Here is a 25,467-nt window from a genome sequence, read left to right as displayed (position 1 = left end):
AATGGAAAAATGGCTCTGCATCTTTTTATAAATGTCCTCCGGGGAGGAATGATTGACAGGAAAGATATCCAAGTATAAGTCTACGTGCTTTACTTGGGTGGTTTCATGATGTGGGTCCTTTATTCTTCAGCATCAGTGTAAAGAACAATCCAGAAAAGCTTCAGATAGACAAGACTCCCTGGGACTTGGCAAATATTAATTATGTGTTCCATGTATTATAAGAAAGCCAAGTAAGAACCTTTCAGGGATGGATATCCAGGACTCAAATTACCCGTATGCTAGAATAACAATTAATAACCAAAGTTGTTCATTTCTATACTTTTTTCCAAAGCCAAAGAAAAAATTAATTTGTTGTAAGTGTTAACATGGAAAATCTGACTGAAGATTTTTCTAAAATAACATAGTAAGTAGTTGTTTGGAGGTAATGTTTGCAAAGCAAGTTCAGAAAGGGATTGGCCATTGGTCTGTTTTACAAAGCACACTCTACCCATTCAATGACTACTGCTTTTTCTGTTCAGCCCCCAAGAAACAATAATATGTCTGCTCAATGAACACAGATTAAATTTCTGAGTTTCATAGCTCTTCATATTGGCCTCTTGAAAGGTGGAGAGATAGTGCTAGTTTAATCTTTATAAAACATACCCACTTCTCCAAACTCTTGAGATATTTGGTGATATGAGTCCATACAATGATCATTTACAGAGATGCTTTCTTTAAGTTTCTGTTTTGGTGGACACCCCATGACTCAGAACAAGAGCTAAGGATAGGTTTGGGTAAGGGACTGATTGGCCTCCTGGCAGATGAGTCACAACTGTCCCCCATCTCTGCCTAAGCCTCCGAGATCTTCAACCCTTGTCTCACTGCAGAAGCCTCTGCTCCCTGGTGAAACATCCATGCCTTCTGCCTTTCAAATATACTTTAAATTTATTCAGACAATAGATCAGTAGAAAGAGGTCCTTCCTATGGTAAGGGTAATTTTGAGAAGAATGAGACCGAAGACAAAGTCAACCACACAAAGTATCAATGCTGCAGATGTGGGTGAGACCAGGAGTCACAGTGGGAGTGAAACAGAAGAGAAAGATGGGAAGGACATTGAGAAGTCGTCTTGACAAAAAAGCACCCAATCTGGATTGTCCTCTAGTCATAGGCGTGGTAAACTCAAAACCAAGGGTGACTCTTGTATTGTAGGAACTTAAGGTCTGCAGAGGGAGCCAGGTGCTGATCCTATCAGGACAGGGTGTCTTTCCCCAACCCCTACAAAGTGGTAATTCTGGAGCTACAAGGTCGGACTTTTATCAGGATACTGGGAAAATGAGCATCCCAAGAAGGGCTTGAGCAACCCCGAGTCGTTTGGTTTACTATCTGTCTTTTTCCTTTTATTCAATTTTCTTTCCCTCAATTTAGATATTAAGGAAACTAAATTTCGTTCACAACACAATCTAGTGAGCGTAGTAAGTGAATAACTTATACAAATCTGTTGACATTAGATTTAGCAGCTGGAGGAGAGGTGCCTTACCAGAGACTGTCAGATACATACTCCAGGGTAAAATCTCAGGGACTTCTCTCAGCCCTTTCTAGAAGGGTTCTCTCAATATTTGTCTTCCAGGTTATTTCTGCTACCATCATAATGGTCCATTTTCCTTCAACCCCAGTTTCTTTATTCCCATGAATTAATATCTCCAGGCAAGCCCTAACTTTCAACATCACTATATCTATAAAAGTAGAAATAATTTCTACAAATCTTTCTACAATATAATAACAGCAATAAATAAAAAAGACATGAAGTGATGCTAATTGCAATGTTGTTTATATAATATGTTGATCAGTTGGGCAATTAGCTAAATAAAAAGTGTTATATATATTTAGCAGCATACTATGCTAAGATATATATTGACTTGACAAGACATATAAAAGAGAAAAACAAGCTGTACAACAAATATACCAAGATCCTTTCTTTATTAAAAATGCATATATTAAGTTATACATATAACATAAATTGACTCATTCATATATTTATATATGTATGCTCAGATATAAATACAAAAATTATCAAGAAGAATAATAATTTGAAATGTGAACAGTGGTTAATGCCAGGGAAAAGGCTGAATGTATTTATTTATTTATTATTTTAATTGTATATTTTATTTATTTACATTTCAAATGTTATCCCCTTTCCCCGTTTCCCCTCTGGTTTACTTATCCCATCCTCCCTCCTCCTGTGTGGGTGCTCCCCAACTCACCCACCTACTCCCCCCTCCCCACCCTGGCATTCCCCTACACTGGGGCATTGAGCCTTCACAAGACCAAGAGCTTCTCCTCCCATTGATGCTCAACAAAGCTTCTCCTCCCATTGATGCCCAACAAAGCCAACCGCTGCTACATATGGCTGGAGACATTGGTCCCTCTATGTGTACTCTTTGGTTGGTGGCTTAGTCCCTGGGAACTCTGGGGGATCTGGTTGTTGATATTGTTGTTCTTCCTATGGGGTTGCAAACCCCTTCAGCTCCTTCAGTCTTTTTTCTAACTCCTCCATTGGGGACCCTGTCCTCAGTCCAATGGTTGGCTGGGAGCATCTGCCTCTGTATAAGTCAGGCTCTGGCAGAGCCGCTCATGAGACAGCTATATCAGGTTCCTGTCAACGAGCATTTCTTCAACAGTGTCTGGGTTTGGTGTCTGTCTATGAGATGGATCCCCAGTTGGGGCAGTCTCTAGATGGTTTTTCCTTCGTTCTGTGCTCCACAGTTTTTCTCCATATTTCCTCCCATGAGTATTTTGTTTCCCCTTCTAAGAAGGACTGAAACATCCACACTTTGGTCTTCCTTCTTCTTGAGCTTCATATGGTCTGTGAATTGAATCTTAGGTATCCCAAGCTTCAGGGCTAATATCTACTTATCAGTGAGAGCATACCATGTGTGTTCTTTTGTGACTGGGTTACCTCACTCAGGATGATATTTTCTTTCTTTCTTTTTTTTCTTTAAGACAGGGTTTCTCTGTATAGCCCTGGCTGTCCTGGAACTCACTCTGTAGACCAGGTTGGCCTTGAACTCAGAAATCTGCCTGCCTCTGCCTCTGCCTCTGCCTCCTAAGTGCTGGGATTACAGGTGTGTGCCACCACCACCTGGTAGGATGATATTTTCTAGTTCCATCCATTTTCGTAAGAATTTCATGAAGACATTGTTTTTAATAGCTGAGTAGTACTCCATTATGTAAATGTACCACATTTTCTGTATCCATTCCTCTGTTGAAGGACATCTGATTTCTTTCCAGCTTCTGGTTATTAAAAATAAGACTGATATGAACACAGTGGAGCATGTGTCCTTGTTATATGTTGGAGCATCATTTGGGTATATGCCCAGGAGTGGTATAGCTGGGTCCTCAGGTAGTACTATGTCCTATTTTGTGAGGAACTGCCAGACTGATTTCCAGAGTGGTTGTACCAGCTTGTAATCCCACCAATAGTGGAGAAGTCTTTTTCTTTCTCCACATCCTTGCCAGAATCTGCTGTCACCTAAGTTTTTGATCTTAGCCATTCTGACTGGTGTGAGGTAGAATCTCAGGATTGTTTTGATGTGCATTTCCCTGATGACTAAGAATGTTGAACATTTCTTTAAAACTATTTAGAATGCTTTCTATTGCTATATAAAAATTTACACAGCAATTGGAGTTTGAGAATTCCAAGGAAATAAAAACTCAAAACTCAACTAATTGGGGCTGAGTCTGTAGTCTAAGGTATAATCGTGCTTCCTCACAACACTGGATGGTAGAAGAGTAGGGTCACAGGAATAAGTCTTTCCATACATTACTAAGGACCAGTTCACTGGCTGCATCCCAAGCCTACAGTCAGCACCCTGCCTCTGAGGTGGACTCAACACACCAGCCCTTAGATTCTAGGTATACCCAACACAGCATACACCCCTGGAACCAGGCTAGAGAATGACATCCAAAGGTGCCAGCACAGCGGGAGGGAGGGAGGCAGGCCTCTTGGAGCATTCCTAGCAGCTTGGCTTCCAAAGAGCAAAACTGAAGGATGGAACAAAGCCTCCTCAGGCTTGCATAAGCTTCCCAGAGGTGCTCAGAGGAAGGCACACTATGCAGACAGAGATTCTGAAGGATCTTCTATCAATCCTGATACATTTTGACCTCATGGGGACTACAAGAGAAAGAGTCTTTTTTAATGTCCTACCCATACCCGCCCTCTCCTTATTAGAGGTGACAAGCCAAGCTAGAGGCATAAGCAGGAATAAAGGCCTCCCAGAAGGGGTTCCTAGTTTCATTCTTTCTTGATGGAGGGGCTTTGGGAATTGATGTGTGTGTGTCTGGCTGTACACGTTCCCTGAGCTATTTTCTATGATGTGACCTGAGTGGGAGGCCACTTCCACACGATGCCATCCTATGAGACACAAACAGGAAAAAGAGGGATGCCTGTGTTTAACTGCTGGGGCTGTGTTCAAATCAAGGGAGGGTTGAGAACAGCTCAAGGGTAGGACTAACCTGGCACAAATGAGACTCTGGGTTCTATCCAGGGCACCAAGACAAAATGGAAACTCAGCAAACCAGTTCATATGAAAAGGGGAAACTTTCAACTTTCCAGACCTCAGTCCTCTCCTAGTCTCTGCCCAAACTACATACTGATTTGATGGACTGCTGCAAGCGGCATGATCTTTCCAGACCGGTCATACAGCACAGTGATAGCCACACAGAAGCCACAGCACTATCAGTCCTCCCAAGTCCCTTGTCCTTGGAATATGATCAGGATGGGACACTTGTTCTTTTAACCTCAGACACTACTCCTTTCACCTCTATTCAGAGCAGCAGCTCCTGGTGCGGTTCAGTTCCACAGAGCTGCAAAAACCCTAAGGAGTTACAGGTAGAACTAAGAGTGCACCTAGACAGGACCATGAAGAAACTAACAAAGCTGGTCTGTGGGAACTGACACTGAGTCACAGCTTCCTGTACACAGAAAGCCTGATTGTTGAGCTCTTGGGCAGGGCCCCTCTGCAGCTTAATTTCTAGGAATCACTCTGTAAGGCATGAGAGACACCCAAACTGAACTAAGCAGCTCGCTAGTGTCTGGAAACATGTATTTCCTTGAAGAAAAAAAAAAAGAAAATTTGAGGAAATTAAGACATCATAAGAATCAGATATTGAAGGGACTTAGGAAAACAAAACTGTCCAAAAAGATTCAAAATTTAACTAACACAACTAAAGGTCCATCTCACACTTTTGACTAATAGTGTCTTTTAGAGCTGAGGGGGAAAGAAGCCAGAAGCAGCCCCCATGATGATCATGAAGGCAAAGCAACCCTGATGAGCGACAATAGCTACATACTGATGACAGGACAGCAGTCACTAAATGGCAATCATCATCAAACCCTGCTTTTCTGATATACAACTCACATCCATCCAAAGTTACATTCATCCAAGAACTTTCAAATCTGTGTTCTCTTGAGTTGAGTTCAGGACAGGAGACAAGAGCTTTATGGGCCACTGGTATCCCAGTTCATCATGGAAATGTCAAGGGATGGGATCTGAGTGTTATATCTGGTTTGTATCTCATGCTTTTCCTTTGTACCACCCAGCTGCAAACTCCTTAAGTTCTCCAGGAACCCTGCTGCTGGTAGGTACACAACAGGGAAAATTATTTCTTAAATACTGTTTTCCTTGGTCAGCTTATTTTTCTAAACTGCAGACAACAGTTGCTTACAAGGAAAAACAACTTCAGTTCTTTAACTCCAAAGAGCTCATTGAAAATAAAACAAATTGGAAACTGCTCTGAGCAAGTCAGCACAACAGAAGAGCCATGCTCGGGCTTAGAGAGTAGATCTTGAATGTTAGTTACACAGAGTCACAATATCCAGTTAAACTACCTTCCCAATCAAACCCGCACTGGCCGCACACTCTGCTACCCCTCTTTAGCTCTGCCTTTTTGTTCATTGCTGGACCCAGGTACGGGCACAAGACAAGTCCTTCTGGAAGCTTCCAATAGCTCAGTACTTCACTCCTGGCATAAACTCCTTGGCATCTGGATTCAGGTTAATTTGCTCAAAATGTCTTCAGATTCTTTGTTTGTTTGTTTTGTTTTTTTTTTGTTTTGTTTTGTTTTTCGAGACAGGTTTTCTCTGTGTAGCCCTGGCTGTCCTGGAACTCACTTTGTAGACCAGGTTGGCCTCGAACTCAGAAATCCGCTTGCCTCTGCCTCCCAAGTGCTGGGATTAAAGGCGTGTGCCACCACCGTTCGGCATGTCTTCAGATTCTTGACTGTCACCAACTGATAGTCCATTTAACTGCAGCTGTAAGTGTCCCACAGCCTGAGGTAGGTCTCGTGATGGAATGAACCAGCCCTGGTCCTCTTCATCCAGCATCTCCTGGAAGCAGCGGTTCAAGAAGTCTTGCTCCTGCCGCTCTTCTTCCACCTGTCTGTTGAAATCTTCTTCATTTTCTTTTTTTTTTTTAAAGATTTATTTATTTATTATATGTAAGTACACTGTAGCTGTCTTCAGACACTCCAGAAGAGGGCGTCAGATCTTGTTACAGATGGTTGTGAGCCACCATGTGGTTGCTGGGATTTGAACTCCGGACCTTTGGAAGAGCAGTCGGGTGCTCTTACCCACTGAGCCATCTCACCTGCCCTTCATTTTCTATCTACATGTATTCTGCAAATGGGTTTTCCTTCTCCTCATGTCTATTTAACCCTTGGTCTTCTTTGCATTTCACACTGGGTGATGTATTTGCCGCACTGGATCCATTCATTATGGAGATTCACATAACAGCAGTAAGAAAGAGAGCATCCTTTTGAGGAGGGCATGAGCCTTGGAAGTGGGATTAAAAGCTTTCAAACAGTATATGGCTTTCTCATGCTTCTGCCTTAAACCAATATTTAGTCATAAGACTGTACTCAGCCTTCAAAGTTTCCCTAGTTGAAGCAGTCTATCGTCTTTCCAGGAAGACATCAAATAGGGGTCACAGAGGGACTTTGACTTCTTCAGCTTAGCTTGCTGAGCCTGTGTGTTCAGCAGCAGCATCTGCCTCTTGCCTTCTCCCTTCCAGGTGCCTGGCCACCCAGACAATGCTGCCCCGAGGTTCACAGCACAGCACAGCACAGCGCTGCTTCTCTTTAAACATTTCTCTAGGTGTTTCTCAGCCATTCAATATTCCTCAGTTGAGAATTCTCTGTTTAGCTCTGTTCCCCATTTTTAATAGGGTTATTTGGTTCTCTGGAGTCTAACTTCTTGAGTTCCTTGTATATATTAGATATTAGCTCTCTATTTGATGTAGGGTTGGTAAAGATCCTTTCCCAATCTGTTGGTTGCTGTTTTGTCCTATTGGCAGTGCCCTTTGCCTTACAAAAGCTTTGTAATTTTATGAGGCCCCATTTGTCGATTCTTGATCTTAGAGCATAAGCCATTGGTGTTCTTTTCAGGAAAATTTCCCCTGTGCCCATGTGTTCAAGGCTCTTCCCAACTTTCACCTCTATTAGTTTCAGTGTATCTGGTTTTATGTGGAGGTCCTTGATCCACTTGGACTTGAGCTTTGTACAAGGATATGAGAATGAATCAATTCACATTCTTCTGCATGATAACTGCCAGTTGAGCTAGCACCATTTGTTGAAAAATGCTGTCTTTTACCACTGGATGGTTTTAGCTCCCTTGTCAAAGATCAAGTGACCATCGGTATGTGGATTCATTTCTGGGTCTTCGATTCTATTCCATTGATCTACCTGTCTGTCACTGTACCAGTACCATGCCGTTTTTACCACGATTGCTTTGTAGTACAGCTTGAGGTCAGGGATGCTGATTCCCCCAGAAGTTCTTTTATTGTTGAGAATAGTTCTCACTAGCCTGGGTTTTTAGTTATTCCCACTGAATTTGCAAATTGTTCTTTCTAACTTTATGAAGAATTGAGTTGGAATTTTGATGGGGACTGCATTGAATCTGTAGATTGCTTTTGGCAAGATGACCATTTTTACTATATTAATCCTGCCAATCCATGAGCATGGGAGATCTTCCCATCTTCTGAAATTTTCTTCAATTTCTTTCTTCAGAGACTGGAAGTTCTCATCATACAGATTTTTACTTGGTTATTTATTTATTTACTTATTTATTTATATTTTTTAAATCTGTGGAAGTCAGAAGACAACTTTTGGAGACTAATTCTCCCCATCTATCATATGAGAACCAAGAATTAAACTCTAGTTGTCAGGCAAGTGCTTTTATCCATTGAGCCTTCTCACTAGCCCACATGGGTTTTTCATTTCTTCCTTCGTATACACACACACAAACACACATGCACATACACTCTCACACCATACACATACACAGTGGAATCATGGAAACAACTTCTTCTTCTTATGATTATTTACAAATCTTTTCTTTCTTCACTTACCCAGAAGCCTCCAGAAATCATACCATCTTAAGAAAGTCATTGTATCTCAACATAAGTTAACATTGACTGTAGGAATTGCTGAATATGAAAGCATAATTATCTAATGGGCTCTGAGGAAATAGACAATGCTCCTGACTGCATGGGAATGAGAGTAGGGAAGGGTCATGTTGCTCTAATGAGGAAGCTTTCTCTGCAAAGTAGCAAACCCACTTCAATCATGCTTAGCACCTCCTGCTCTCCCCTGCCATATTTTCAAGATGCCTGTGAACTCTTGAATTGGAAACACCCACCCTCTATCTCCCAATGGCCTCTTGACTCAGAACTTTCCAGTTACTTCACAGAAGACCACAAATTCCAGCTACTGAGTCACAGAATACGTTCACTATAGGTACTGGTCCAGCCTCAGCAGTTTGCATGTAATAATGAACAAATAATTCACCTGATAAATTATAAGGGCTGGTATAAGCAAAGTAATACTATCTGGTAATTAACCTTGAACTTGAGTCTACCATTCTTCATCTTTGGAGGAACAAGATTGATTGCTTGAGGCCTTTTTAAATCACTGAATCAAGAACAGGAAGCTAACAGAATAAAATGAGCTACCACTAAAGATTCTTTCTTTCCTCCCCTTTCCCCACCCTTTTTTCCCTCTCAGAATTTCCAAAGAGTATTTACACAGAGTTTTATGAGCGGTTGTAGACAATAACATTGAGTGAGGCAGAGCCTTGCCTATGAGGACAGCCGTATATTAAGCTCAAGCATGAAAGATGGAGTGACCCCATTGGCAACCCTTGTACTCTGTTACAAACAAATGGGATGAGGAATGTGGCCCATGCATAGTTTGCTGGGAGACCCTTCCACCATCCATCTCGTCCTTCCCTGATTTGTGTGTGTTTTGTTAAAAAGTGTGCCTTGCTGTGCTTTTCAGAAAGCTGACAAGAACCAAGCTGAAAATTAAAAATGGGTGCCAGGAGGTTTTACAGGAGTCTAAATAAACAGCCAGGCAGGAAAGCTGTGTGGCAGACTAAGGTTTCATGCTAGTGGTCAGAGCGAGTTAACAGACATCCGTGTAACAGAAGGTTGGGTTTGTTTTCTCTGTCCCTACACTAGCAAATTTATTGGGTTATCTGTCTTATTTTGACACTTGGATGTTTAAGGTTTCTGTTGAAGGTGTCTAAAGACATAAAAGAATTATTGTACAGTTTACATTTCTGGCAGAAGCTTTGACACGGGTTATCTAAAAAGTTTCTATCTGCCAGCAACTTCGCAGCAAAGGCCTTGGAGAACTGTGTTTTCATAGAAATTCCGAGAACCCTTTGTGAAAAGCAGCAAGAATCAAGGGCTTCAGTTTTTAAAAATAAATTTGCCATATTGCTTTAACATCTAGTGAAGTGCTACTTTATTCCGTTGCTCTGTTTTCCTTTCTTATATAGCAAAGAAGGGACGTTACATGTGTCATGGAGAGTCTGCAGATGGCACTTTCATCGGGAGAACTCACTGCCAATGTAGCCTGACCAGATACACTTTGATTTTCTAGACGGGTCAGGAATGCACAGGTGCTGAGTGAACGCTAGATGTAACGATAATGTATACATAGTCATATGTTAATCCATACAGTTGTATGTAGAAATACTGACATTTTGATGGACAGTGCACTAAGCCACTCACAAGCCATGTTGATATATTCCTGCTTCTCAGAATGCCGACTTTGAGATCATTTCACTTTATTTGAGCTCTAATGATAGAGGGATTTAAACCATTTCTTGTTCACTTACTAATTCACAAACTAATGCATTTGAATGGCATTCAGTAGTAAATCTTCATGTAGGTAGCTGTTGATGTATGAGGATTGTACATGGTGGAATAGTAAAATGCACTGTCTGCAGCTATAACGAATGCTTCTAGGTTATTATCCTAGTTCCTATGGAAGAAAAGCTGGTTGGAATAGTTAACTCTCCAGATTCTGATGATCAATACCAAGTCAAGGCAAGAAAAACAAAAAGGAGCCTTGTCTTCCACGCTAGGGGCATGTTTTTGTAGCAGTGAGGCAATTTGAGCATATTAGTGATTATTTCTTTGTTCAGTCTTCCTTCCCTTTGGTCTTTTTGTTCCGTGGGGCCTCAGATTTGAGTATGGCAGGTAGTAGCTAAAGTCCATGTCACTCAGAATGAGTTTGGCAAAAGGTTCATAGCCAGGCCCACTGGCTGGTTGTTTTTTCTTGGGTTCCTTCCTTCTTTATCACCGATATTGACATGTCTCTTTTCACTTATTGCACTGTTAATAAACATTGCCCTTTAGGTGTGTGTGAATAAAACAAGAGTTTTGTAAGCAATAGACCTGAACTTGGTGGGGTTGTGAAGCTTCTGTGTGAGCATATGCCTACATGCAAGCACACGGTTGCATGGGGCATCACGGCTTCTGGCTCAGACAGGTGATTCAGAAAGTCAGCTTTAATGGAAGCTTCAGACCCAGGGTGGAGATGAGAGATGAACCCAAGAGGTAGAAATTTCAAGTGCTTGACTTGCGGAATGTGTGCCAGAACTTCCAGAATTTATTGGCTTACCACAGGCCATGAGTAAGAATCAAACAGTGGAGACCCATCCAGGGATAAGGGTAAGACAGCCTTGCAAGGCTTTGGTGAACATTTGTCTTCAACACAGCACACTAGATGAATTCTAAATCTGCTTTCTCCAGTGAGTCCAGCAAAGAAAAGAGGTTCCAGTCATGCTGCAGGAACATCATATTGGTGCTCTGTCCATCTCCAGGATTAGTGAGGTCCTGGAGTTACTGGCATTCCTGGATAGCCAGAAGCTGGAGGTGATCTGCTCCTAGAGTCCATCCATCCTACAAATATTCCCTCCTTACTAGAGTTAGATGAGAAATATTTACAAATACCTTCTTGTCCAATCTTGTTGTCTGAAAGTATTTCTCCACAGCACTATGAGGAACTCAGGGTCACAATCATTTTTCAGTCCTGGAAATGGAACTGCTTCTAGCATCTTTGTATGGATGGTAGCCAATTCCTCTAAGGTCACTTAAACCAGATGCTCAGATGCCTAAACACCCTTGGTGTCCCTCTTAATAACTCATTGATAGCTCTCCGGATCTGACTTCACATACTTGTCCCAGTGTCTGGGCATCTATCAGCTTGAACCTAAGTGCTTTCACAGTTAACATTATATACTCTAGGCATCTCTGAGTTCTGCTGAAGAGAGTTGCTCCACACTTGTGACTATGGACTTGGAGGGGTGTTGCCCTGCAGATTGTGGTGGTTTGTATGTGCTCAGCCTTGGGAGTGGCACTATTAGAAGATGTGTCCCTGTTGGAGTAGGCATGGCCTTGTTAGAGTAGGTGTGTCACTATGTGTGTGGGCTATAAGACCCTCAGCCTAGCTGCCTGGAAGGGAATATTCTGCTAGCAGCCTTCAGATGAAGGTGTAGAACTCTCAGCTCCTCCTGTACCATGCCTGCCTTGATGCTGTCATGTTCCTGCTTTGGTGATAATGGACTGACCCTCTGAACCTGGAAGCCAGCCCCAATTAAATATTGTCCTTATAAGAGTTGCTTTGGTCATGGTGTCTGTTTACAACAGTAATACCTTAACTAAGACAGAGACTCCCTATTAACAGCTGTTCTGACTGCCATAAGTCACTGTTCTCAGTTCACCAAGCTCAGCCTCCATGGGAACCACATTTCCATGTCCACTCCAAAGGACCTGTTCTGTCACATTGCTAGGTTGACACACCTAAGCCTGGAGCTGTATCCTGTCCCTCAGAGAGCTATACTCATGTGGGCACTGTCCTTACAGTGTGAGTTGCCCACCACTGTTCTGAGCTCATGGAGACACACAGAATCAGAAGGCAACTAAAGATACCCTTATTCATTATTGGCTGCTGCCTTTGACGTGGCATAAGATATATCTATAACATGAAGTCCATTCTCTGTAGTTATTAGAGCTCATGGCTAGTTGGGTGAGATTGTCAAAAGATTTCTTTAGATCCACCAAGATAAATGTCAAGGCTTAGGTGTCTAGTTGGGGTGAGAGCACAGGGCACAATGTTTTAGGTGCTCCTTGGTGAAAGGGGGAAAAAAAGGTTATGTGGAGAAAAGCTTCCCATTGGAAGATGGTGGGGATGTTAGCCAGGTTACAGCAAGCTGAGGCTGAGGCATACAGCAAGCTAAGATGGTTATATCTCAAGAAGGTGTACTGAACATAGGAGAGATCAGGGCGGGAAATAACCCAGGGGGAAATGAGGAGGAGGAATATAAATGCTCCCCAAGAGAAGGAAGAAAGTTATGGAGTCAGGTCTTTAGCAATGACAGAAAAGAGACAGGACATAGGCAGAAGGTAGCCAGGGAAGGCATGGAGAAGACAGTAAAGATGGGCATGGGACTCTGGCTTTATATCACTGCCTGCAGTGTGTGCCAAGCCAGGATGATCATGTGCACACCCGTTTTCAATTCTAATAGCAGTGTTGTGCCATTGAAATCACGACTTTTGATGTGTAGACATGGTGACTTGCCCAAGTTCACACAGCTACCCTGTAGCATGGTGTTTGTCTTGCTTTGCTCTTGCTTCTACCTGCAAAGCCAGGAAGTAGACAGGGGAGTTGGTGTGTAAACAGTCTTTAGGGAATTATGTGAGGGGTGGCAAAGAGAAGGCAACCCGAAGAAACAGCTCAGGGTGGAAGGAAAGGTTGGGCATTTTCAATTTTAAGGTGTCAAGGCCTCCATGGGTAAGGTAATACTAAAGACATATTGTAAAGTAATGAGAAACTTTTGTATTATAAGCACAATAATAGATAACTATAGGACATTTTGAGAGGAAAGGTAACAATGAAGAAGAATGGGTACCTGGACAACAGTTATAGACTGCCAGGATACATCTTACCCTGTGTAACATCTCCCTAAATAACTTCATTATTATAATCTCCTGTACACACTTCTTGAACTTGGGCATTTTTGGTAAATGGGAGAGGCTTTTGACAGGGACCAACAATGGTCAGAGGGGTGCCATTGGTTCTCCTGTGAACTAACAAAGAGGCCCCAGGCACCCTCCTCAAGCCAGCAGTGGGTCTTGTCTGGATGTTCCTTCAGTCGACATTGTCTTGTCAGGTTCATGCTTCCAAGTTGGGATGAAAAAAATTGATCTCTCTCTATGACTGTTTGTATACTTTGTGTCTGGGTATGACTGCATATGTGTTTGCCTATATAAAAATACCTCACAGACCTTTTTTTTCAATTTGTGCATAACGTCTACATAGAAAAAGAACTTGTTTTCTATAATGAATTAAAACCTATCACTGAGTCACCTTGCCCTCTGTGGCTATGGAGGGGTGATGGGGTATGATGCTAACCACACTTAAGCTTTTTGAACAACAAGATCATATTGTCATCAAATGAGTGAGAAGGGTTAGTTCATCCAATCTCTGGATCTTAACACAGAGGCTTCTCTTTAGCTTGCTTTACCCTTTGTGCTGGGCTACATCTCCGACTCTCTGCTTAGCCACCTCTTGAAACATGAGGGAATGTATAGATCCCCTCTATAGGGCCACAGAGAACAAGGGAAACTTGCTTGTCACTTCAGGTTCTTTCCCTCTACCTAGATCCACAAAGTTACCACTGCTATACATGGCCTATGCAACTGCCTTGGATTCATGTCATCTGATGAAAATTGAAGTTCCTGGTACAACCCTGGAAATTCTCTTCTTCTCTTCTTTCAATCCACCCATATTTCCTAGCTTGTTATTGACTCTCTCCCAAACTGACTGCATCCTAAAGGCGTGTGAATTCTCATATCTTTGATTTTCCTTCTCCAGTCTCTTTGACCTCACCTCAACTTTGCTACCAAACTACAATTTCTTTTCTTGTCAGAGTATTCCTCAAGTTTAACCTCTTCATCATCGATTCAAGTTGTGTAATTTAGCCATAATATCAGGGAGCATTTTTGAATAACCTCTTATAAATATAATGTATACAATTATTGGTTTATGAGTGCCTAATGTATAAAGGTTACAACTTAGCAGAATTACTAAATGAAAATTTGATTGCTCAGTCCAAATTAAGTCAATAAAATCACATATAAGACGGCAAAACAAGCAATGGAGATAGCTTGAGATCATCAGAATTATTGCTTTAAGAGAATCATAATCTTGCAGGTAAATAAAACCATTTGGTCCATGAAAAAGAGGAAATAGCTATAGAATATATATATGTGTGTGTATGTGAAATATATATATATATATATATATATATATGTATATATATATATATATGTGTGTGTGTGTGTGTGTGTGTGTGTGTGTGTGTGTGTGAAATAAGTCAGTTCAGACTGAGAACCCAGAAATGACATTAAGAACATGGCTTTGATATCCAGGGATCCACCCCATAATCAGCATCCAAACGCTGACACCATTGCATACACTAGCAAGATTTTATCGAAAGGACCCAGATGTAGCTGTCTCTTGTGAGACTATGCCGGGGCCTAGCAAACACAGAAGTGGATGCTCACAGTCAGCTAATGGATGGATCACAGGGCTCCCCATGGAGGAGCTAGAGAAAGTAGCCAAGGAGCTAAAGGGATCTGCAACCCTATAGGTGGAACAACATTATGAACTAACCAGTACCCTGGAGCTCTTGACTCTAGCTGCATATGTATCAAAAGATGGCCTAGTCAGCCATCACTGGAAAGAGAGGCCCATTGGACACGCAAACTTTATATGCCCCAGTACAGGGGAACGCCAGGGCCAAAAAGGGGGAGTGGGTGGGTAGGGGAGTGGGGGTGGGTGGGTATGGGGGACTTTTGGTATAGCATTGGAAATGTAAATGAGCTAAATACCTAATAAAAAATGGAAAAAAAAACATTGCAAAGTTAATTAAAATTACAAAAAAGGTATTTTAGTTTTCCTACTGGTTAAATCATGAAGAGTGTACAAGTGATAGCAATTTTAAATATTACAATATACAAAAATTAGACATCAGATTATTAATCATTTTATTAATCAATATAAAATGATAGCAAAATTCACATACTAAGATTTTAACCTTCCTTCTTCATCACATTACCACTAAAACCTTTATGCTCAGTCTGATTTAGTACTAATGCCACAAAAGAAGCCATTTTTAACATCATAAAAGTCAAAGACCATATTTTATTGTCAAGTCTCTAAAATTATACATTTTCTTCACATATTATATGTATTGCTGATTAACTCTCAATCATGATTCATGTGTTGGTGTCATGTTAAAAAAACTAAAGTACTTTAAAAAAAAAAAGAACATGGCTTTGGAAAGAGCCTGGTAATGGCTGGATGGGTATGCTTATAATTGGTGATATTTAAGTCAATATTTAAGGGCTTTTCTTCAAGCCCTGAAGAACAGACTCAGAAGAGATCAGGAGTTTTGTTTGTTTGAGGTAGTGGGGGTGGTACCCAGCCTTGTACATATAGCTGCTCCATCACTGAGCTACCCAAAACCCAGCGTGTCTCAGAAATGAACTTGGAGATGGAATGAATGAGCATAGACAGTTAATGAGCTGCTTGAACGCGGCTGACCTCAGAGTTCAAGCTGGGCCAAGAGGCCAAAAAGCAACCAGAAGTTTGCCTTGGACTGTAGAGGCAGCAGGTGGAGAAACTAGGCAAGAATGATCTCCAAGGGACCTGGGAAATGTTTGAGGGCAAGGCTGAGTGTAGAGAGGTGGAACATCTCAGGCAGACACTGGGAAGAGAGTAGTTAACCCGAAAGGAGATGTGGGCAGGTTAGGAGGGCCAGACATTCTGAAATCAGATTTTCTGGTGCCTGATAAATTGATAGATTATGGTTGTTGTTGTTGTTGTTGTTGTTGTTACTGTATGCCCATTGGAAGGAACTGTACTTGATAACTGTTAACACTCCGGTCTACATTTGTCATTGTGCCTTGGTATTTGTAAGGGAATAGAAAGGTCACCAGTAGAAGATAAATCTAACCCTCACCCAGCCACCCAGCTGTGGCTTTGTCAATTATAGCTGGCGCCACCCTCGACCACATTACTGGGTCAGTACATCCCATTCTTTGTTTGAATGCCTTCATCGCAAGAAGCAGAGGTTGAGTGAAAAGCATTCACTCTCTTTGCCTATAATTCTAGAAAAAAAAAAAAAAAAGACGAAAGTGTCCGGGAACACCTGAGTCAGCTTCCGTAGCTAGAAATGTAGCAGTTTAACACCGAATAAAGGCCTGCTCAATGGCTGGTGAATCAAATTAAATTCTGAACAAACAACTCTCTAGCCGCATCTCAGTCAGTTCCGAATCAATGCAGGTGATTTACGGTTCCTTAGGGCTGCATTCTCTCTGCAATGTGCTGGGATTTCCACATGCAGCTACCATTTACCACTAATGAGCAACGCGAGTCAGTCCCAGGGCGCCTGCGAAGAAGGCACCACGTGGTTTTGCGCAGCATTACGGGGCTTTCTGTGCTGAATGGGCTTCTTAGATGGGTCAGGAGCTGGGTCTGCCAAGAGAAGCTATTCATGCCAAGAGCCAAGCCTCCAGTCTGCTTCTCCCAGAAGCACCACTGCCTTTTAATTTAACGGTTCTCTGGTGTGCGAGAACCGTTTGGGGCAAATTTGGCTCCAACCTCAGCACACTGCTTCAGACAGGAGTTGCACGGGGCCAGAGGCTTTTGGCTTCCTGCACTGCTGTTTCCTTTGTTGCTAACTGATAAAAGGCAGTCTTAGGAGAAGGAAATAATAATTCTGTCTTTAGTCCAGTACCTGGCACACAGTGGACTCCACAGATATTTGTGCAATAAACAGCGGGTAGAGAAACACACGAGTCTCTTACAGCAAGTGTTTATGTGTTATCTGAGGAACTTCTGATAGTCCAGGAGGATGCTGGGCAGAAGGGAGAGGTTGTGGTAAAGAGACATTTTCTGCTGCTATCCAGTATATCAACCCCTGCAGTAACTTTGTTTCATTCACTGCTACAATGCTCTTTTTAAGGAGGGTATTGTCACAGGGGTGGACTCTGGTCACAGAGGTAACACAGAGACTGTAGTGCATCCTACCTGCTTGCCGAGGCCCAGCGTTTACTATCTTATTGGGCATTGTCTCAGGTTACTTCCATTTGAGTTCTAGAGCGCTTCCCCATCCACTTCCCAAGTCTGTTAAAAGACTAACTGTACTTTCAAAGGAGACATGGTCAACAAAGATGTCTTCACAGCCTCTGAGTTCTCAGCTTTCATAGCAATTAAAAATCTAGAAGAAAAATCCTTCACACAATTGGTTTCAGACCAGAGAGAGCAGAGAGTGAGTATGAGACAGGAACCACCATGGGGTGAGGACAGATTTTCCTGCTGTTCTTAAGGCAGATTTGTTTAAATTAAATTTTTTTTTATGGTCTTAAAGTAAAAACAGAAAGAAGGAGAAAAAGAAAGGCACCGTGGAAAAGGTCTTCTACCACCTGAACTGAAACCTCTGAGTGGGAACTTGAGCCTCAGCCATTCAGGCTCTTCATGTGGACCTAGACATGTCACCTGCTGGCTTCAAGAGGTGAGGTAAGTGTTTAGAATAGTAGAACAAAGGGGATTCAGAGGAAGAAATTTGTGGGTGAACCCCAGTGTCTTAAGGATTCTCCCATGGGGCAAAGGGCCCCCATCATAGACCAGGATGGCTGGCCCCTAAGTTCTCATGCCCTGGGATGCATCTTCTCTTGTTTGTGTTCTCCGGGAGACTGTCTTCCCCTACAAATGACCTTCAGCTCCTTATAGACCACGAATGACCACAAACACAGAGCCCCACATCAAAGAGTCCACAAATAAAACAAGAGTAAAATATTTTGGAATCTATTTCAAACTCAACCTAACATTTCAGGACTCAGAGTTCACAAGGAAAAGTCAGCTGCCTGTTTCAAAATTTGATTTACGAAAATTCCTAGGGAAGTATTAAGTAAGACTGGGGCCTCCTAGGATGACAGGTAAGCCGTTAAACCTGAAGCTGTGGTGTGGGGATTTTTATGAATGAGCACCATATGGATTAAGTTACTCATATTTGAAAAGGAGTCTAATGACAGAGCACATTTGACAGTTTTCCTGAGCCTGTTGCTTGGAAAACAGTTCCAGGATATTTTAGAAGTCCCAAATGGGGCTGAGTTTACCAACTATCTTTGGAGAATCAAGTTTTGCTATTTATATAAAAAGATGGCTTCTCATAACACATATGGAAGGTAGAGTGAAAAAAGTAATGTTGCCTGAGTTTCCTGCATCCTGGAAGCTTCCAAGATGAGTAGGCCCCCAAAATGATGACACACAAGCCTCCTGCAGCTTCATGGATGTACAGCCCGGGGTAATACCCTGTTCTTTGATCCTCTGTCTTCCTCCTAATTGTTTCATTTTAGTATAAATCCTGAGAGATGGGCCAAACTCTTGCCTCTTTACTTGTCCCCTAGTTTTGAGTTAGGTTAGTGTCAATTTTGCATATCTTAGTCACTGTTCTATTGCTATGAAGAGACACCATGCCTGAGGCAACTTATAAAAAGAGCATTTAATTAGGAGCACACTTACAGTTTCAGAGGGTTAGTCCATGATGATTGTGGCAGCAGGCAGGCATAGTGCTGGAGCAGTAGATGAGAGCTTAAACTTTATCCACAAACACAAGAGAGAAAGGCACCGAGACTGGGCATAGCCTTTTAGATCCTAAAAGCCTACTTCCAGTGGCATCGCTTCTCCAACAAGGTCACACCTCTAATCCTTCCTAAACAGCCCACCAACTAGGAACCAAACATGCAAATATATGAGCTATGGGGGCCACTTTCTTTCACTGAATGAGACACAACGTTTTCTGAAAAATAACCTGTTGTCAGATGAGTGTGTACATTATGATTCTCTGAGCTGCCTGTCATTCAGGATGTATTGTTTTCAAAATCTGGTTACTGTTTAAATATAGGCAACTCTAGAAATATTTTATTGAACAATGACTAATAAGTGGAGGTATCCAAGGAAAATGAAAAGCTCTTGGTTTTCTGGGTTGGTTTGTTTTGTTCTGTTTTGTTTTGTTTTGTTTTGGTTTGGTTTGGTTTTTTGGTTTTGTTGTTGTTGTTGTTGTTGCTGTTGTTGTTGTTTTTGGGGACAGGATTTCTCTGTGTAGCCCTGGCTGGCCTTGAATTCAGAGATCCTATATTGATAGTTGATAAATATAAATACAGGATTGAAGGATGTAACCATTGACTGAATGACATCCAAGTGACATGGGACTCCTACTCCTACCTCTACTAAAACACATCAAATACCAAGTATTTCAAGATGATTTTTGGAATTCTTGACAAATACTATTAAGTATTAGATATCACTTGACATTTATAAATGTTTAAGCCTTCTTTGTCAAGTGGCAGGATCTGAACCCAGGTCTTCTAATTCCAATCCTTATGCCTCCTCTGCCAGATCTATGTCTTAAGTCAATAAAAGCCCTAGACTCCTTGATTGTATTACACATCCAACAGAAGTTTATGATGCAGAAACACCGTATACTTAATGTTTGAAAACCACCATCATGACAATGCCTGCATTTTACTTTGCGGGTAAACTTTTTACTATAGATTTCATCACTTGGTGCATTACTCATTTATAGGCACACAGTGCTGAATGGGGTCATTAACACAAAACATTTATGTTATTCTTTGTGGGTGGCCTGTGGGAGGGATATTCAAGTGTACTTTTGACATCCTCATTGTCTGCACTATACTCTAGCATCAGGCCTATATCCAGTGTGGTAGGTAACTCCATCTATTTACGCTCACATTTGTTAGTCAGAGTGACATCTCTTATAGCAGTTACCTTTTTTTGTCGTTTCTGTGATAAAATACCCTAAGCAACGCAGGAAGAGAAAGTTGGCTCTGTGTCACAGTTCCAGAAGGATAGTCTGATGTGACAGGGAAGAGGTAGCTTGTGGGCAGGAGCTGGAAGCTAGTTTGCCACATTTTATCAGTACACAAGGAGAGAGTGAGCTATAAACCCCCAAAGTCCACCCCCAGTGAAATACTTCCCCTGGCAAATCTGTACTCCTAAAGGTTCAGCATCCTTCCCAAATAGCACTATCAACTAGAGGTAAAGTGTTTGGATAGTGAGCCTAAGCAGGGCATTTCTCCATTCAAACCAGGGCATCCACCCCTCCTAGTTACATAAGCACACCTCTTTCCACTCATACCCAATTTGTCCATATCCCTTGCCTACTCAAAAAGCAGTAAAGAAGTTTGTTGGAAGGTGAAGATGTGCAATGGGCAGGAAAAGCACTGTAGCTGGAGCTAGAGTTAAGGCGTCAGTGCCATAAATCCCAAGGAGATCTGTCTTTTTGCCTCAGTAAGATAGCCAAGGAAATATGCCATTGGCAGTGCCCCAATTCCTTGAATTTCTGAATCACAGCCATAATTCTAGTTTCTTTGGAGAGAGGCAAGGACTAGACAGCAAAATGGTGACTATTTTGTGGTAATTTCAGGCCTAATTTTTTTTCTTTTCTTGGGAGAAAAATCTGGAGAATTAAGAAACGTGTTCTACAACTCTAACATCTACTTTTATGTGAAATATTTGATGGTTGTGCACTACTGAGCATTTAGTCAGTCTAACTGCTTGGTCTTGTTTGTAGGGTACTATGGGATCTTACTCTACCTCTCTTTCTTTAACACTGGCCCCAGTTATCTTTCAACTGAAATTTTTTCAAATAGAAAATAAACTAACTCCTCAAGTTAAAAACAAAGGAAGAAAGAAAAGAAAAGAAAAAAGAAGAAAGAAAGAAAAAAAGAAAAGTATTCTACCTACAGACTAGAAAAAAAACTTCACTAATCCCACATCTGATAGAGGGCTAATGTCCAATATATATAAAGAACTTAAGAAGCTAACCACTAAAACACCTAACAACCCAATTTTTAAAAAAATGGGGTGTAGAACTAAACAGATTTCACAACAGAGAAATCTCCAATGGCTGAGACTCATCTAAAGAAATGTTCAAAGTCCTTAGTGATCAGGGAAATGCAAATCAAAAAGACCCTAAGATTCCATATACCTATCAGAATGGCTAAGATCAAAACCTCATGTGACAGCACATGTTGGTGAGGGTGTGGAAAAAGGAACACTCCTTCATTGCTGGTGGGATTGCAAACTGTTACAACCACTCTGGAAATCAATCTGAAGCTTCCTCAGAAAATTGGACATATATCTACCTGACGACCCAGCTATACCACTCTTGGGAATACCACAGGGGCATGTGTTCCACTATGTTCATAGCGGCCTTATTTTTGATATCCAGATGTCCCACAACAGAAGAATGGATACAGAAAATGTGGTTCATTTACACAATGGAGTACTACTCAGCTATTAAGAACAAGGACATCCTGAGTTTTGCAGGCAAGTGGATGGAACTAGAAAATATCATCCTGAGTGAGGTAACTCAGACCCAAAAGGACATGCATGGTATGCACTCACTAATAAGTGTATATTAGCCATAAAAAGGTACAGAATACCTAGGATAGAGTCCTAAACTTAAAAAGGTTAACAAGCCAAAGGGCCCAAGTGAGGATGCCTCAATCCCACTTGGGAGGGAGAAGAAAGCAATCACAGGATGGGGGAGGGAGAGAGGGACCTGGTTGGAAAGGGGGCATGGAAGGGAGAGGGGAACCTGATCTGGTATTGGGTAAGGGAAAATGACTGAAGCCCTGAGGGCCAGGAGAAAGAATGGAAACAGGCAACCTCAGGGGGTAGAAGGTAGGGGGACCCTCTAGAATATACCAGAGACCTGGGAGGTGAGAGACTCAGGAATCAAAGGGAGGAACCTTTGTTGAAATGCCTTGCAGTAGGAAAAGGGAACTTATAGAGCCCACCTCCAGCAGGAAGACAGGGCATCAAGTAATGGATGGGGTTGCCATTCCTCAATCAAAAACTCTGACCCATAATTGTTTCTTTCTGAAAGAATTGCAGGGACAAAAATGGAGAAGAGCCTGAGCCAGTGACAGGCCCAAAGTGGGATCCAGCTCAAGGGGAGGCCCCAGGGTCTGACATTATTACTGAGGCTATGGGGTGCTCACAAAAAGGGGCCTATCATGACTACCCTCTGAAAGACCCAACAAGCAGTTGAAAGAGTCAGATGCAGATACTTACGCCCAACCAATGGACAGAAGCTGCTGACCCCTGTAGTTGAATTAGGGAAAAGCTGAAAGAAGCTACAGAGGAGGGCAACATAGGAAGGCCAGCAGTCTCAACTAACCTGGTTCCTGGGATCTCTCAGACAATGGACCACCAACCAGGCAGCATACACCAACTGATATGAAGCCCCCAACACATATACAGCAGAGGACTGCCAGGTCTGGGTTTAGTCAGAGAAGATGCACCTAACCCTCAAGAGACTGAAGTTCCCAGGGAGTGGAGAGGTCTGGGGGAGGGGGGGAGGAGGGGCAGGGGTAGGGACATTCTTGTGGAGACAAAGTGGGGCTGGGGGGGGATTGGGGTTGGGGGGAGAGGGGGTATGGGATGTGATACAGTCAGGGGTGGACCAGGAGGGGATAAAATCTGGAGTGTAAGAAGAAACAATTTAGGAGATCCATTCTGGTCAGGGCCAACCCTGCCATCTTCTTCCTGAACCTGCCAGAGGCTGCCAAGGGCCCTAGAGTACTCTCAATGCCACGGGACCTCTGGATAACCTCGGGATCATGGGTGAGTGGAATGCAACATCAGCTCCAAAGAATCAAGAAAGGTCTTGTGCCAGCAGGAACAGGGACAAAGGAACCCTGCCCGACCAGAGGCTGGGATCCATTCCGGTTGGGACAAGCCCTGCCATCTTCCTTGTGAACCTGGCCAAGGGCATTGAGGGCCCCAGAGGACTCTCCACACCACAGGAACCCTAGCACACCCACGACCTCGTGATCACTGGAGAGCACGTGGATGACAGAAGCAACAGAGCTTCTTGGACAGGGTCCCATGGGGCTTTCATCCTTAGCCAGGAGGCAGAGCTGAGACCCAGACCCCTGGGCACCTTCCTTTCCAGAGGAGAGTAGGCCTACAGGAAGGGCTCTGACCCCAGGACTCAGGAGGTGGATCAGAGCTCCAGACTTCTGTGCACCTTCCCTGCAAGAGGAGAGTTTGCCTGCAGAGAGTGCTCTGACCACCTGGACTCAGGTGAGAGTTGGAATCCCAAGAGTGCTGACAGAGGCTAACAAAATCACAGGAGGATCAAGCTCCAGCCAGAGACAGCTTGAACATTAACACCAGATATTACCAGATGGCAAAAGGCAAGTGTAAGAATCTTATTAACAGAAACCAAGAACAGTGGGCATCATCAGAACCCAGTATGACCACCACAGAGAGTCCTGGATACCCCAACACACGCAAAAAAGCAGGTCTCAGAATTAAAATCATATCCCATGATGGTGGTAGAAGATTTTAAGAAGGGCATTAATAACTCACTTAAAGAAATACAGGAGAACACTGCTAAACAGGCAGGAGTCCTTAAAGAATTACAGGAAAACACTGCTAAACAGGTAAAAGTCCTTAAAGAGGAAACAAAAATCCCTTAGGTAAACACAACCAAACAAATAGGTGATGAAATTGAACAAAACCATCCAAGATCTAAAAAGGGAAGTAGAAACAATTAAAAAAAAATCCAAAGGGAGACAACTCTGGAGATAGAAACCCTAGGAAAGAAATCAGGAACCATAGATGCGAGCATCAGCAACAGAATACAAGAGATGAAAGAGAGAATCTCAGGTGCAGAAGATTCTATACGGAACATGGACACAACAATCAAAGAAAATGCAAAATGCAAAGAGATCCTAACTCAAAACATCCAGGAAATCTAGGACACAGTGAGAAGACCAAACCTACAGATAATAGGAGTAGATGAGAATGAAGATTTTCAACTTAAAGGGCCAGAAAATATATTCAACAATATTATAGAAGAAAACTTCCCAAACCTAAAGAATGACATGCCCATGAACATACAAGAAGTCTACAGAACTCCAAATAGACTGAACCAAAAAAGAAATTCCTCCCAACACATAATAATCAGAACAACAAATGCACTAAATAAAGACAGAATATTAAAAGCAGTAAGGGAAAAAGGATAAGTAACATATAAAGGCATACCTATCAGAATTACACCAGACTTCTTACCAGAGACTATGAAAGCCAGAAGATCCTGGTCAGATGTCATACAGACCCAAAGAGAACACAAATGCCAGCTCATACTACTATACCCAGCCAAACTCTCAATTACCATAGATGGAGAAACCAAAGTATTACATGACAAAACAAAATATCCACAATATCTTCCCATGAATCCAGCCCTTGAAAGGATAATAAAGGGAAAACACCAACACAAAGATGGAAACTACACCCTAGAAAATGCAAGAAAGTAATCCTTCCACAACCTAAAAGAAGATAGACACAGGAACAGAATCCCAACTTTAACAACAAAAATAACAGGAAGCAACAATTACTTTTCTTTAATTTCTCTTAACATCAATGGAGTCAATTCCCCAATAAAAAAACATAGACTAATAGACTGGCTACACAAACAGGACCCAACATTGTGCTGCTTGCAGGAAATTCACCTCAGGTACAAAGATAGACTCTACTTCAGAGTAAAAGGCTGGAAAACAGTTTTCCAAGCAAATGGTCTTAAGAAACAAGCTAGAGTAGCCATTCTAATATCGAATAAAATTGACTTCCAACCCAAAGTTATCAAAAAACACAAGGATGGGTACTTCATACTCATCAAAAATAAAATCTACCAAGACGAACTATCAAGTCTAAATATCTATGCTCCAAATGCAAGGGCAGCCACATTCATTAAAGAAACTTTAGTAAAGCTCAAAGCACACATTGCACCTCACACAATAATAGTGGGAGACTTCAACACCCCACTCTCACCAATGGACAGATCCTGGAAACAAAAACTAAACAGAGACACATGGACAGTAACAGAAGTTATGAAACAAATGGATTTAACATATCTACAGAACACTTTATCCTAAAACAAAAGGATATACCTTCTTCTCAGCACCTCATGGTACCTCCTCCAAAATTGACCCCATAATCAGCCACAAAACAGGCCTCAACAGTTACAAAAATATT

General features: G+C 42.1%; 1 long non-coding RNA gene and 1 pseudogene across 1 annotated transcript; one reads left to right on the top strand and one right to left on the bottom strand.

Annotated features, from left to right (window-relative positions):
- Window positions 6,240-6,760, bottom strand: Gm12604 (predicted gene 12604; annotated as a pseudogene).
- Window positions 16,849-21,689, top strand: LOC115489933. Its single transcript, XR_003955231.1, has 3 exons — window positions 16,849-17,662; window positions 17,762-17,910; window positions 21,650-21,689. It is a non-coding gene; the product is annotated as an uncharacterized LOC115489933 (long non-coding RNA).
- The last annotated feature ends 3,778 nt before the right edge of the window (window positions 21,690-25,467 follow it).

The sequence above is a fragment of the Mus musculus genome, chromosome 4 (assembly GCF_000001635.26).
Source record: "Mus musculus strain C57BL/6J chromosome 4, GRCm38.p6 C57BL/6J".
In the NCBI taxonomy this organism is placed as follows: domain Eukaryota; kingdom Metazoa; phylum Chordata; class Mammalia; order Rodentia; family Muridae; genus Mus; species Mus musculus.
Note: the sequence above shows the minus strand (reverse complement) of the source record. Positions and strands in the feature narration are given on the sequence as shown.